At 40.3% G+C, this 16,317-nt stretch overlaps 1 pseudogene; it reads left to right on the forward strand.

Moving 5' to 3' along the window:
• The first annotated feature begins 13,223 nt into the window (after positions 1–13,223).
• On the forward strand, positions 13,224–15,986 carry LOC129517950 (cyclin-J-like; annotated as a pseudogene).
• Positions 15,987–16,317: the final 331 nt, after the last annotated feature.

The raw sequence follows: 16,317 nt of genomic DNA on the forward strand, positions 1-16,317 counted from the left end.
CTATAAAGTCCACAAGTTGAAATAAATGAAGGTTACTGTAACAACTCAGCAATACAAAAGAGTGCAAAGTTTCTGGACATTGACTAGTATAATGAAAAATGTGTTTTGAATCCCTAAGAACACCCTGATTTAAACAACACAGATCTAATAAAGTTTTAATTAACTTATTCATATGGATTATTACATAGTGTTAATTACATGAGCTCTTCAGCCAGTTTGCCTAGGTTTGATCCTAGGCATGTCACTTATTAACTACACGATCTTGGGCTAGTTATATTAACTACCTCTCTCTGACTCTGTTTCTGTAGCTTTAACATGAATATAACAGTAATGCCTAATTCATAAAGTTCTCTTAAGATAAATTTATTTATACATGTAAAGAGTTACCATAGTACCTAGAATATAAGTACTCAAAAAATGTTATTTATTATTCGGTGATGAGTCATCATGCAAAAAGTGAAGTTGTGTCTCTATAACTAACAAAGAAAAAACGAGTCAACTTTTAAAATGAAAACAAAATTTTTAAAATTCTGATATGGACCCCTTTTAATGATAAATAATTATCTTAGAATTAAGAAAATAATTATGACTAGGATCCTGGCTTTGCCATTTAGTAAGTGGCTTTTGGCAAATTTATTTCATGTATTTGCACCTGAAATTCCTTGAAATAATAACTGCTTTGAGGAAGAAATAAAAGTACCCGGCACAGTGCTTGACACATAAGCACTCAAATAACTTTTATTATTATTTTGGAATAAAGAATAGGCAGGTTTAAAATAGAGGGGAGAGGAGCCCTAGGAGAGTGGGGAAAAAGAAAACCCTTAACAATAACCAGGAAGCCTGTGATTAAGAATTAAGTAAATCAATTAGGCAACACAAAAAGGGAGCAAAGGAAGCAGAGATAACATGAAGATAAGGAGCTTAAAGGAATGGGATATCTAAACTAATGCCAACTCTCCTGGTGACAAAGCTGCCAAATAAAATACAAGATGCCGAGCGAAATTTTAATCTCAGATAAACCACACAAAAAAACTAGTATGTTTGAGATAGCACATGGGACATAGCAAAGAAGTATTGCTTACCTGAAATTTAAATTTGACTGGGTGTCTTGGACTTTATTTGTTAAATCTAGTAATCCTATCTGGCCGGGGGGGGGGGGGGATGGAATAGCCGCATTTGCAGAGATTGGCTAAGGACTGCACAGCTAAGTGGTCTAGGACCAAGGCCCAATTCCTGAAGTGGCAGCTCTAAATTAAGCCTTGTGGTGGGTGAGTCAGGCAGCCATGTATCCAGACTCTTGTACAATACTCAGGAGGTAGCACCTGGGGTTCAAGACATAATCAGTGGCCAGGAAGGGTGGGGGTCAGATCTGTCCCAAGTAAAGGCACTGGCAAGCAATAAAAGCAGGGTGAAGAATGACGAGCCATGGTAGTGCTTTGTATCTGTGGGAGGAATAGAAGGAGTGAAACTTGGCAGTATCAACTACAGTAACCATCAATACCAAAATGGGAAAGTAGCAGAAACTTAGCTCTGCAGACTTGAGCACAAGTGGGGCAGAGCAAGCAAGTTGGAGAGTTAGGGAATGATATCACTGGCATGACTAGATCTGGTCCCTGAAACCACTAAATCATAGGTATGCCTGGGAGAAAGAAGGCTTGGGAGTTCAGCTATTGTGAAGGAACACCCAAATTTGAAAATGTGAGTAAACTCTAAACCCCACAAAGCAGTAGGCAGAATTATATGTATTGCCAAGTGCTCAGACACAGGCAGATCTGAACCTGGATAGTGGCGTTAGTGGATTCAGCTATAATTTTAACAGACATGTGGATGGCATACACTGAGGGATTCTCAATCACAGCCTATCAAAGGGTGGGATCAGAAGGTATGAGGGATGAGAAGACCCATTTGGCCTGAAAGTCACATTCATTTAAGGTCTTGAGACTTTTGGTATTATCTCCATATGAATCTAAATACTATCACTGATAAAAGACATGATCTGACATTTTTTTAAGATATAGCCCATAGCATACATTTCACACTTTTTAATATGTACACTTTCTAAATGTACAATTCAGTGGCTTTTATTACATTCATAACGTTGTGCAACCATTTCCACTGTCTAACTCTAGAACATTTTCATAACCACCAAAATAAAACCTATACCCATTAAGAAGTCACTCTGTATTCCTCATCCCTCTGATCCCCTGGCAGCCACTAGTCTGCTTTCTGTCTATGGATTTGCCTATTCTGAATATTACATATAAATGGAATCATACAGCATGTGGCCTTTTCCATCTGGCTTCTTTCACTTAGCATGTTTTCAAGGTTCATCCATGTTTTAGCAGGTGATCAGTATCTCATTCTTTTATGGATAAATAATATTTTATAGTAAGGATAGACTATATTTTGGTTATCCATTTGTCAGTTAATGGACTTTGGGGACTTATTTCTACCTTTTGGGGCTTTATGAGTAATGCTGCTATATTCATATGCAAGTTTTTGTGAGGACATAAGCATAGGTTTTCATTTCATTTCTTTTATTTTTTCATTTTTGTTGGGTATATGCCTTGGTGTGGAATTGGTGGGATACATGGTAACTTTGACTTATTGAGGAATTATCAACTTTTCATTTTTAATATTCCCAAGAGCCTTCACAAATGGAAATAAATCTGAGACTCTTCACCACTGAGAAATCCTGTCATTAACCAGTATTGGATAATCTTCAAGGTCCAATGGAAAGAACTATACTAATATAACACTGCCACTCCCAAATGGGGTCTTACTTCCCTTCTTCCCACACTTTCCCTCTTGTATCTGTTTACTTCATGAAGATGAGGAGGTATAAAATGTATTTTTACATGTTTTTCAGATACACTGTATTTTCCAGGATACAAAGCTTTTTTGACAGGAAGGCATTATTATTCCCATTTGGCAGATGAGGAAATTGAGGCTCCAACAGGGAAAGTGACTTGTCAAATGTCTTAAAGTCAGTGAGTTTCTGATTTTGCATTAGATGCTAAGGCTTTCAACACCTGCTCTAGACTCCTTTACACGGAAGTATTTGCCCTATAACACCTCTGGAAAAGGTAGAAGATCAAAGGATATATTTGGGCTCATAAACTGAATCCAGATTACCTCAACAATGTTGAAAATTGATCTTTATGACAAAAGAAAATAAACAAATATGGACAGAAGGAGTCAAGGAATTCTCTTTTTCCCTGTGAAGGTAGCATTACTGGGAATAACCTATTTGAAGGGAGTTATCCACTTCCCAACTGTACAGTGTGAATCCACTGAGGGCCTGGTCTATGCTAGGCCCTGAGATATAGAAGAGGAGAAAGGCTAGGACTAAGGTGAGATTATTTGCCTTGGGAAGAATTTTAAGAGGATCTAACAAACACAGTAATCAAGATAAACAATATATTTTTTATTTTTTTTATTTCCAGATAATTGTAGATTCATATGCAGTTGCAAAAAAATAATATGGATAGATCCTGCACACTCTTTACTGTGTTTTCTCCAATGGTAGCTCTTGAAAAACTATGGTATAATATGACAAAGAAGATACTGACAATGATACAGTCAAGATACAAAACATTTTCACCACTGCAAGAATCCTCACATTGCCCTTTTATAGCTATATCCATTTTCCTCTTACTACCATCCCCTCTCTTAACCCTGGAAACCATTAATTTGTTCTCTATTTATTTCTATAATTTTATCATTTCAATAATGGAATCATGTAGTATGTAACCTTTGGAAATTGACCTTTTTATCACTCAGCATAATTATGTTTTTATTGCTGAGTAGTATTCCATGGTATGAATGTAGCACAGCTTGTTTAAACATTCATATGTTGAAACAACAGCTGGCTTATTTCCAGTTTTTGGCTATTAAATTGACTATACATTTATGGATTGGGTGTAAACAGAAGTTCTCACTTTTTTTCTAAGATAAATGCCCAAGAGTGCAATTACCATGTTGTATGATAGTTACATGTTCCTTTTTTAAAAAAGAAACTTCCAAACTGTTTTCCAGAGTGTCCATACCATTTTACATGCTTACCAGTAATATATGAGTGATCCAGTTTCTCTGAATCCTTGCTATCATTTGGTGTTATCACCATTTAAAAAAAATTTAGCCTTTATGATCAGTATGTAGCAATATCTCATCAGGGTCTTAATTTGTAATTCCCAAATGGCTAATGATGATTCCCAATGGCTAAAAGATGTTGAACATCTTTTCATGTACTTAATTGCCATCTGTATATCTTCTTCTGTGAAATAGCTCTTCATATGTTTTGCCCCTTTTCTAATCAGATTGGCTGTATTTTACTGTTGAAGTTTGAAGATTCTTTTTATATTCTAGATGCTAGTCCTATGTTGAATATGTGGTTTTCATGTATTTTCTTTTTTTTAATAAATTTATTTTTTATTGGTGTTCAATTTGCCAACATATAGAATAACACCCAGTGCTCATCCCGTCAAGTGCCCCCCTCAGTGCCCATCACCCTTTTCATCTTCTCTCAACAGAAGTTTTAAATCCTGATAAAGTACAATTTATCAATTTCTCCTTGTATGATTTATGCTTTGGATATAAATATAAGTATTTGCTTAGCCCTAGATTCTAAGGATTTTCTCCTGTTTAACATTCCTGAAGTTTTTATAGTTTAACATTTTACATTAAGTCCATCATCAATTTTAAGTTATTTTTTGCATAAGATGTGGGGTTTAGGTCAAGATAATGAGATGATGATGATGATGATGATGATGATGATTATTTATCAGCCAACAGAAAGTCACTTAGTCCAGCATCATTTATTGAAGGATCCACCCTTCTACCACTGAAATGTTTTTGTACTTTTGACAAAAATCAGTTGAGTATATTTGTGCAGGTCTGTTTCTAGGCTCTTCTATTCCATTGATTTCTATATTTATACCTCCACCAATACCACACAGTATTAAACACCATAGCTACTTAATAAGTATTGAAATAGGTTAGTGATTTCTTTCAATTTAGTCTTCTCTTTCAAAATTTTTTTTAGCTATTCCAGTCCCTTTGCCTTTTCATATCAATTTTAGAATTATCTTGCCTCAAGCTGCTCCCAACTTTTTCTGTATTTTGTTATCAATTGCATTAAACTTATGTATCATTTTGGAAAAGTATCAACATTTTGTACCAGGGCTAGTGATTAGGCTCTCATCTTGTTCCCTATGCCTTAGTTTGTTGCTCAGGTCACCAATCCCTCTACAACAGAGACCTACTTTTATCTTAATGGACAATGTATCTACCTTCCTCCATTGCTTTCATATCGAGACTAACTGAAGTCTGGTGGCTGGAGCCCTTGTTTCTTATGGACACACTCTTTTGGAGGCAGCTGCCCACTGAGAGCTTCCAAATGTGTTACTCCCTTAGAGCTTTCTTGCTCTGCATCTCCTACCTGTGGGGATACTCCTTTTAATTCGTATCACACTCCAACTAACTCTCTGGTCTGTGGCTTGTCAGTGAATATACCTAGTACAGCTTTTTATGTGGGGCCTAAGTCTTCCCCAACCCCAAACATTCATCTAACACCAATATGAATACGTGGTAACAGAGGAATGGGGAGAATTCTTGGCCCAGATTCTGATCTCCTTAAGCCTTACCTGGCTCTCCACTGCTAACAAAGCCAGACTAGGCTGGACTTCTTTTTTAAAATTTTAAAAAAGATTTTATTTATTTATTTGAGAAACAGAGTACCTGAGACAGGGAGCACAAGTTGGGGGGGGCATAAGGAGAGGAAGAAGCACACTCCCTGCAAGAAGGGAGGCCAATGGGACTCAGGACCCTGAGAACATGACCTGAGCCAAAGGCTTAACCAAATGAGCCACCCAGGTGATCCTAGGCAAGGCTACTAGCTTGGGACTGGAGGATTTATAGTCTATACAGACACTTAGGCAAAGCTGTTTTTGACAAATAAAAGATAAGCATGTTTATTTCAATAGCACTTGTTTTCTTGTTGCATTCCTTTGGTCTTTGGCCAGGTCCTGCTTACTCTGATCCTCAGTTTCTCTATCTTTAAAATAAGGACAAGTAAGACTAAATTACTGTTTTTCTTTAAAATCCAGTATTTTTTAAGCAACAGAGCACTATGTTGAAAAATCTCTTTTATGAAAATTCCAAATATGAAACCAAAACTAGCTGAGCTCTAGTTGAACCAGAAATGGGGTGGTTCCCCTTTACTCTGAAATTTTAGGGCTTTTTCAAACCCAATTTGAAAACCATTGATATAGCTGACTTCTGAGAAGCCTTTTCAGAGCTAATATTCACTAGCCTTTGTAGCATTAAATAAACCAAGGAAGTAACAGAGTCAAGAGGATGAGAAATTTTGAGTCAGTCTTTATTTAACATGTGTTGGCTTAGAGGGGCATGCATGGGTTCGAGGGACATGCATGTCTTTGCCTACCACAGGAAATTGATTCAAGCTCTCTGATGGTACCTGCAACAGATCCAGCTCTGATAATGCCTGTCTGGGAAAACCCTCCTGATTCTCCCATTTGGAGTTCCTTAGTACTTTCCATGTGATCCCAGAGCATGCTATCAACTTCTCCATTAGAACACAACTCACAATGTACCGCTATTGTTTATTTACTAGCCCATCTCAAATTAGGCTGTAAACTTCCTAAAAGTATGAAACATTCTTATTTCTCTGGACTTCCAGCCCCTAGAATAACAACCAAAATAGAGAGCTTATTCAATAAACATTTGTTGAAATGAAATGTTGGATCAAGAAAAAAATGTTTGTACAGTATGGAGTTTCCTCAAAAAGTTAAAAATAGAGCTACCTTACCACCCAGCAATTGCACTACTAGTTATTTACCCAAAGGATACAAACATAGTGATCTGAAGGGTCATCTGTACTCCAATGTTTAGAGCAGCAATGTCCATAATAGACAAACTATGGAAAGAGCCAAGAGGTCCATCAACAGATGAATGGATAAAGAAAATGTGATAAACACACACACACAATGGAATATTACTTAGTCATCAAAAATGAACTCTTACCATTTGTAATGACATGGATGGAAATAGGGGAAGGGAGAGAAAAATAAAATAAGAAAAAATCAGAGAGGGACACAAACCATAACAGACTCTTAACTATAGGAAACAAACTGAAGGTTGCTGGTGGGGAGGTGGATGAGGGATGGGGTAACTGGGTGATAGGCATTAAGGAGGGTACGTGATGTAATGAGCATTGGGTGTTATATGCAATGATGAATATCTGAACTCCTACCTCTGAAACTAATGATATACTATATGTTAATTAATTGAATTTAAATTAAATAAACTTTAAAATAAAGAAAAAAAATGTTTGTTAAATTCTTCTGTTCCTTCCTGAATATCTTTCCCTTCCATGAAACCCAAATCATCCAAATCATTCTCCAATTCTCCAATCATCCAAGTTGTTCTCTTACCAAAATTTAAAGAAAGCAAACTATATTAATTAAATATTTAGTCTTCAAAAGAGTTAGTGTAGATGAAAGCATTTAGTAGAGGAACAAACATTCACACACAGGTGAACACACATCTTGGAAAATCCTGACCATTACCAGGTTATGTGTTTGGGGGGGCAATATCCAAGGAAACAGAAAAGTTACCAATATAGTTATCCAACTCTTTTGTCTACCCAGAAATCCTCAAAGATACTCAATTACAGCACCATAGAATCCCAAAGTGACTAAACTAGAATACCAGACCAGCTAGTCTAATCCCTTTGTGTTAAACATGTTAGAATGGAAGAAGAGAAGGAAACGACCTGCACAGGTAACACAGAGAGTTAATGGTAAAGCTGGGCAGAGTAGCCAGATCTCCTGCCTCCTTCTCTCCTTTGCATGATTCTGAGTAAGTGAGAAATTAACAAGGAGAGGAACAGTGGCAAATGTTCCCAGTACATTGATGAATTTTTAAAAGTATATGTGTTATAAAATAGTATCTCAGAATGTCACTAATAAAGCAGGCCCTGGAGTTCTTCATCTGATGTGATGTTATTTTACAAATGAGGAAACTGAGATGCAGAGAGGCTTGGCTGGTTAGTGGTGCAGCCAGTCCCTCAACAGAGCTCTCCTTAGCTTGCCTCTTCATGGAAGCTGATCCATACAGATTTAGAAAACTTGCATACATTAAGAAATAAATACAACAAAGCAGTTATTCACATGATTTCTCACCTGTTCTAGTCAGAATACAAGTGCTGTGGGAAGAAGCACATAAGGAAAAAGTTTAAGGAAATGAGAGAATGACTGTATCCTTTAAAACAGCATAAAGAGGAAAGAGCAAGGGCAGATGGCTTAAATGACTCATGTCTACTGGAAGTTGGGGGGATAGATAACACAAGAAAACAAGAGAGGACCCTAGGTTCACATCTTGTTAGGCTTAGAAAATGGGGCTTTAAGCATATATATACTCTGTTAGATATTTTCTTTTACATTCCAGGGTACATTAGAGGGTTCCATCCTTTCATTTTAGAGATGGGAAGACTGAGACCTAGTAAGAGAAGGGACTTTCTCAAGACACAGGGAGGCAGTGTGAAAGCTGGAATTTGAATCAAAGGTCATGGACTCAGCAGTCAGTGTATCTTTTTCCTTGAGTTCTGGAGGAAGCCGATGAATGTGTACTAAGAAAAGTTAGCAGAGGTACACTAGACTACTTTTATAATAGGGTTTTTCATACTAGGGTTTATAGACTTGGAGTGGAGCTTCCCTATTGTGACAGCATTTCTTTATACCTTGCACTTTTTTTATACCTTGCACTTTAAAAAAAGATTTTATTTATTTATTTATTTTAGACACAGAGAGAGCATGAATGGGGAAACGGGCAGGGAGAAGAAGCAGAGGGAAAAGCAGATGCAGGGATCCATCCCAGGACCCTGGGATCCAGACCTGAGCTAAGGCAGATGCTTAACCAACTGAGCTACCCAGGCACCCCACCCTGCACTTTCATTTGGGGGATTTAGGTCAGTGACATTGGGTAGGTGAGAAAGGGCAGAGGAGCAAGAAAGTTCAGTGACACAAGCCACCACAAATAGCAAGAATCTGAGATGAAACATTGTCTGAAAATCCTGGGCATAATCCATGTAGGCAGATGTAAATTATATGCTATAATCACCCACAATTCCCATCTCCTAAGGGAATCCTGAGTAAGTCTTCAATTACTTCCTACACACACATTATAAGAATTATTAGGCCAGATTAATTGAAGAGATAGAGAACATAAACATATCTGAAACATTGTGAAAATGAGATTACCTATCCCTGCTCCCAATTTACCGGTTGATCCTAGACAAGTCATTTACAATTTCTGATCTTCAGTTTTCCCATATACCATATATGGGAACCCTTCTAACTCTAACAACCTATGGTTCTCTTCTATTCTTCCCTGTCTCAATGAATGGCACTGCCTTATTATCCAGCTTAAAAATTCAGAAGTCATTTTAGATGTCCTATCTTTCCCTCCATAATTCTTTATCCAATCTATGAGCAAATCATACCAGTTCTACATCCAATAATATGTTTATTTTTTTAAAGATTTTATTTATTTATTCATGAGAGACACACACAAGGAGAGAGAGAGAGAGGCAAAGATACAGGCAGAAGAAGCAGGCTCCATGCAGGGAGTCTGATGTGGGACTCAATCCCGGGTCTCCAGGATCAGGCCCCGGGCTGAAGGCAGAGCTAAACTGCTGAGCCATCCGGGCCGCCCCAATAGTATGTTTCTAATCAGTCTGTTTTTCTTCATATCTACTGTTATGACCCCAATCCAAGCCACCATAATCTATTTCCTGGGTAACTGCAATAGACCTTTGATGGTTTTCCTGCTTCCACTCTTGACCCAGTAAAATGTATTATTCTCACAGCAGTCAAAGTGATCTTTAAAAAGTAGATCATAGGGTGGCTAGGTGGCTCAGTCAGCTAAGTGTTTGAGTTTGGCACAGGTCATGATCTCAGGGTCCTTGAAATGGAGCCCTGCATTGGGCTCCACACTTAGTGGGAGGTCTGCTTGTTCCTCTGTCCCTCCCCCTATTTATGCTCATGTTCTTTCTCTCTCAAATAAATAAATAAAATCTTAAAAAATAAAAATAGAAATAAAAATAAAAACTAGATCATGTTACTCTACTACTTAAAACCCTCAATGGATGCCATTTTAATTAAAGTAAAATCCAAACTTCTCAGTAGGGTTTATAAGATATTGTCTCTATCTCCTCAATCTACTACTGTTCCCCTAAATCAGCCAGAGTCCTGCCTACTTTCTGTCATAGGTCAAGCATGTTTCTTCCTCAGAACCATTACACTGGCTCTTCCCTCTGCCTGGAATACTCTTTCTCCTCCAGATCATTGCATGGCTGATTCCTTTTTAGGAATTCCTTTTCAGTGTCATCTCTGAAGATAACCCTTCCCTGGGCATCCTACTTAAAATATTCTCCCTTCTGACACTACTGTAATTCCATTACCTTCTTTTAATTTGTTTATTGGCTTTATCTTCACCTAAAATTATCATATTTATTTTTTCCTTTTCTGTGATTATTGTCTTGTTCCTCCCACTAGAATGGAAACATCATGAGGACAGGAAACTTAGGAAAGCAGTAAAACATAGTGGTTAGGGGCATGGCTTCCAGAGCTAGACTGTCTAAATTCAAACCTCAGTTCTGCCACTTATTAGCCGAGTGACTCTGGGAAAGCTACCTAACTTCCCCATGCCTTAGCCTCCTTTTCTATTAAATTGGGATAATAACAGTAATGCTTCTTTGAGTTATCTGAATTATATGTAAAGCACTAGTATCTAGGAGAGTGACTAGCATGTAGTAGGTGCCCAGGAAATATTTGAAGGCTGACTGCATGAATGAATCTTTGATGACTCTTACTGCTTCCCTCTTTTCCTGTCTAGTTTCCTTTGGGAAGCTATACTCTGACTATAATCCTGCCCTCTGCCCAGGACTAAGTTTGTTCTCCTGTTATGTATACTCACAGAACCCAGACTTCTTCCAATCCCTACTTGCTGGGTATAGCTATATATTTGTGTGTGATTTTTGTAATATAACTGGTCTCTCTCCAAAAAAACTGCAAGTTTGCTGAGGGCAGGGCCTATGTCTGTTGTATTTACTATGGGATCTCTGCTGCATAGCATAATGCCTGATGTAATATGTACATAATCAATATTTTTTAGCTGAATGACCCAAAAACATTGGTTCATTTTTCTTTTAGGAATGCTAATTAAGAAACATGGTTTGAGAAATTTAGTAAGTACTTTGCAGCATTTTTTGAAAGACAATTCAGTTTTAAAGTTGTTGCATCTCTGTCTCCTCTCTTGGTTCAGTTCAGTATTGAAGCACAGGAAAAGATATATGAATTCAAACATTTTGGCCTCTACTCAAATCTTAATCTATTCCCTGAAAGTATCATGTCAACAAGTAACTGGCTGACTTCTCCTTTGCTAATTCCTTGCATTTTAAAAAATATTTTATTTATTTATTCATGAGACAGAGAGAGAGAGAGAGAGAGAGGCAGAGACACAGGCAGAGGGAGAAGCAGGCTTCATGCAGGGACCCTGATGTGGGACTCGATCCCGGATCTCCAGGATCACACACTGGGCCAAAGGCAGCACTAAACTGCTGAGTTACCTGGGCTGCCCAATTCCTTGCATTTTAATGGTATTCACCTCAACATTCCTTGCCCTCCTTACCTCTTTCTTACCAATAAGGACAATGCTGGTCCTGATGGGACTAAGTTTTCTTTTCCACCACCTCAAATCAGTTATTCTAATAAAATAATGCATCAGAACTTACTGCTAGCACAGCGCCTAAATATTCTCTCATCCATTACAGACTTTTAATGAATGGAGAGTTATTGAACATTTACTATAGGAAGGCTACCAACTTGGCTTGAAGGTATTGTTTAAAGTACTACTTCAGGAGAAGTGGCAGAAGGCTATAATTTCTTTCTATTCCCCTTTCTTATCTTCAACATTTTTCCTTCCCTTCCTTGCTAGTCTGGTTTCTTACAAAGTAAGAGCAGGTGAAATATCTGTTATTAAAGGGATCAAGAAGCCAAGATAAACTCATAGAAATTAAGAGGCTTATGAACCCTTTGCTTAATTGGACACCTTGATTGTTACAGATAGCACAAACCTTCCAAGCTCTAGGTGCTCCCAAGATCCTTCCTCCTAGATTAACTGTCATCTCCTTGTAATGTCAATGGATTGGAAGCATAGGACATACTTGGCCCTCTGTAGGCTCCCCATATTGGAGTATACCATCTGGCTGAAGTAACAGAGACATTTGGATTCCATGGGGACTGCAGCAGCTTGATACAGGCAGTGTGGGGCTTTAGGAAGAGCAAAAGGCCCTGAGTTAGGAGTCTAGTTTCGGTGTCAGGATGGGTGACTTTGGACAAGCCCTTTGACTCTCTTGGCTTTTTTCTTCATCTGTGAAATGGGGCTTTACTGAGGCTTGAGAGACAAGATATCTGCAAAATTACTTTCAAAATTATACTGTAAAGCTATTAACACATTTAATTTAAACAGATGCAAAGCCACATCTAAACCCTTAACAGATATGTGAATAGAGAGTGAGGTTAAGATTCTAAGAGTAAGTGGATAGTGAACGAAGAAACATTAGTTTTAAAACCTCTAAGGAAATTCCTGAATTGCTTCCCACACATCACCATACATACCTTCCATTTCTCTTCAAACCACAGTTAACTCATATTCAATTTATGTTTGATATAGATACATACATCTAGGACCCCATTTTGCTTTTATCTCCATATTTTTCAAACATAATCCCTTCCTTAATCTACAATTAACTTGGTCCAACCTGAGCCTAGGCTCTAGCTTTGTACCTTACCATGTTCTCTTGGGCCAAGCCACTTTTTCTATATGAGTCAGTTTTCTCCCCTATAAAAGGGGATTAATCTACTTACCACCTTCATAGTAATTGTGAAGATGAAATGAGGGCCTGCACATGCAGCTATCAGCACATTAGCTGATACAGGCCAGGAAGTTACACAGACTTGTTCCCTTCACCCTCCTCTTATAAGATAGGTCTGGGGCAAATTCTTGCCTCTAGATTTTATGGTAGGGTAGCTCAGATCCACAGTCTTTGTGGCCAACTAAACGAATAGTCTTCAAATGCTTGCTAGTGGCCCTATATGACAGACATCTTCAAGACCATCAAAAAAGTATTAGGGGGCAAGATGGCGGAAGAGTAGGGTCCCCAAGTCCCTGTCCTCACCAACTTACCTAGATAAGTTTCAAATCATCCTGAAAACCTACAAATTCATCCTGAGATTTAAAGAGAGAACAGCTGGAATGCTACAGTGAGAAGAGTTCGCGCTTCTATCAAGGTAGGAAGACAGAAAAAAATAAAGAAATAAAAAAGCATCCAAGGGGGAGGGACCCCGCGAGGAGCCAGGCTAAGGCCTCTCGGAGAGTGCCCCCAGGACAGAAAAGCCCAGTCCCAGAGAAGCAGAAATGTTACCAATCTTCCCTCACAGAAAGGCGCTCCAGGGAACTTGGGCAGGATCCCAGGAGGGGGAGGGATGCCCTCAGGCTCCCAGGGGCACTAACAGAGGAACTGTGCCCTGGGGGAGAGCGTGCCACACACCAGGGGTCCAGCTCCCTAAAGGGCTGGAGTGCATGCCTGGCAGGGCCCCGGGAGCAGCTCAGGCAGTGGTTCAGGTAGTGGCTCCATGCGGCGGGGGCTGTGCAGCTCCAGGAGCACGATTCCAGCAGTGCAGGCCCCGGAGTCAAGGGTGCTTGGGGACACAGCCCAAGATCCTGCACTCCCCCCAGGACAGGCAGAGGCCAGGAGGGCCCAGGACAGCGAGGATGCTCTTGCTGCCGGGCGGCCCCAAGCTCTGCAGATCGGCACCCGGGGCATCCAGGCCCCTGCAGACTGGGAGCTGCGGTAGTTACTGCGAGAGCTGACTCTAGAGCAGGAGAGCTGGCCGCTGCCACTGTTGTTCCTCCTGGTGTCACCTTGTACCTGGGACTAAGCAGGGGCCTCAAAGGATAAACAGCTCCCACTGAGCTGTGCACTTGGCAAGGGGGCTGGACAGCTCCCCCAGGTGCACACACCTGAGAATCAGCACAGCAGGCCCCTCCCTTAGAAGACCAGCTGGAAAGACAGGGGAAAAGCAAGTTATTGACCAAGCAGTGCTGGAAAGTTCCAGGGGAAGTCGAGGGATTTACAGTATATAGAATCAGAGGATATTCCCCCTTGTTTTTTGTTTTCTGTTTGTCACCCCCCCCCTTTTTTCCTCTTTTTTTCTGCTTTTTCCAGTACAACTTGTTTTTGGCCACTCTGCACTGAGCAAAATGACTAGAAGGAAAAACTCCCCACAAAAGAAAGAATCAGAAACAGTACTCTCGGCGCTGGCTTTGTACGTGGAGCCGCCTGCCGGTCCTTTCACAACCGGCAGCGCCAGTGCCCTGGCGCTGGGCCCAAGCTGAGGCCGGTGCTTCGCGGCCGACTGTCCGCATCATGAGCCGGGCGGGCTTCCCTCGCATGCCAGCGGGGCTGGGGCTGTGAGGGCCGCGCAGTTCTGGACTGAAGTTGCCGTGTCCGGCCAGGCGTGCCGCCCGGTCCCATGGAGCTGGAGGTGGCGGGGACAGCTGGCCGCCGACATTCATCAAGCGCTTCGATACAAGGAGCTGAAGTTGCCTTCCTACAAAGGCCAGTCCCCTCAACTAAGTCTCAGAAGGTATTTTGCTGACTTGATTGCCATTGTGAGCAATTGCTTCACCCTCTGCCCTTCTGCCCGACATCTTGCTATTTGCTGGACTTATTTATGGATCGATATGACATCTCTACCCAGCACCTGCATTTAGTTGTACTTTCCTGTCTGCTTTTAGAAAGTAAATCTGGGGATCCCTGGGCGGCGCAGCGGTTTAGCGCCTGCCTTTGGCCCAGGGCGTGATCCTGGAGACCCAGGATCGAATCCCACATCGGGCTCCCGGTGCATGGAGCCTGCTTCTCCCTCTGCCTATGTCTCTGCCTCTCTCTCTCTCTCTCTCTCTCTCTCTCTCTCTCTCTTTCTCTCTGTGACTATCATAAATAAATAACAATTTAAAAAAAAAGAAAGTAAATCTGAAGAAAAAGAAGATAGCGTGCCTAAGCTGGAACAGCTCAACAGCCTGGGTTGTATGACTAATATGAATCTAGTATTAACAAAGCAATAATTGCTACATATGGAACTGTTATTATTAGAAACCTTTCAGTGGAACCTCTGCCTTCCAACAGCTGCTCATTTCATGGAGTATTATCTATCTGAAGCAGTACACGAAACAGATCTTCATGATGGCTGGCCGATAATTTGCTTGGAAAAAATGAAACTCTACACGGCCAAGTATGCAGATTATTTCCTGGAAGTATCTTTGCAAGATTATGCCTTTCTAAATTATGCACCTTCTTTAGTAGCTGCTGCATGTGTGGCTTCTTCAAGGATTATACTTCGTCTTTCTCCAACGTGGCCCACAAGACTGCATCGTCTTACTGCTTACTCCTGGGATTTTTTTAGTGCAGTGCATTGAACGGCTATTGATCGCACATGATAACGATGTGAAAGAGGCCAACAAACAGAGAGGACAGGCAGGGTCCCAGCCAGCGCAGCTGAGTGTGCTGCAGTCAGCCTCCCAGCCCTCATGGCTGGTTCACTTTCAGCAGCCCCACTATCTCCATCAGATCCACCACACCTCACTGCAGTACTGCCATCCTGTAGCAGAACAGCCGAGCTGCCAGCAGATTGGATCTACCACACACACCTCATCTTACACACTACAGACGTGTCCTTCTGGCTTCCAAACCAGTGTTCAGGGCCTCGGGCATGTGCAGACTGGTGTTGGGATGTCACTGGCAATACCAGTAGAAGTGAAGCCCTGTCTGAATGTTTCATTCAAACCAGAGTTATCAGATAAATGAACATTACCCTTGCATTACTCCATGCTTTGAAAGGTGATTTTATGTGAAGATAATTCCTGACCCAGACTGTTCTGTGACTTGAAGCTCTGGGGAAAGCTTTTTGTAAACTTCTCTTCAAAAAGGAAAGGGATTCAGATTGCATCAGAACTCGTCAGATACCAGCATCAGGAAGACAGAATTTCCCTTTCAGTGCACCATGAATACCTGGGAGGACTGAACAAACACTGCAAACACTTTAACAGTATGTATATCAAATCCTGTTAAAACACATCCCTGTGTGACAAAAATTTTAAGCCCTGGCTGATGGTCCAAATATTTAAAAAATATTCAATACAATAGAAAATTTGGACAGACTCTAAATAGCCATT

Source organism: Nyctereutes procyonoides, unplaced genomic scaffold (genome assembly GCF_905146905.1).
Source record: "Nyctereutes procyonoides isolate TBG_1078 unplaced genomic scaffold, NYPRO_anot_genome, whole genome shotgun sequence".
Lineage (NCBI taxonomy): Eukaryota > Metazoa > Chordata > Mammalia > Carnivora > Canidae > Nyctereutes > Nyctereutes procyonoides.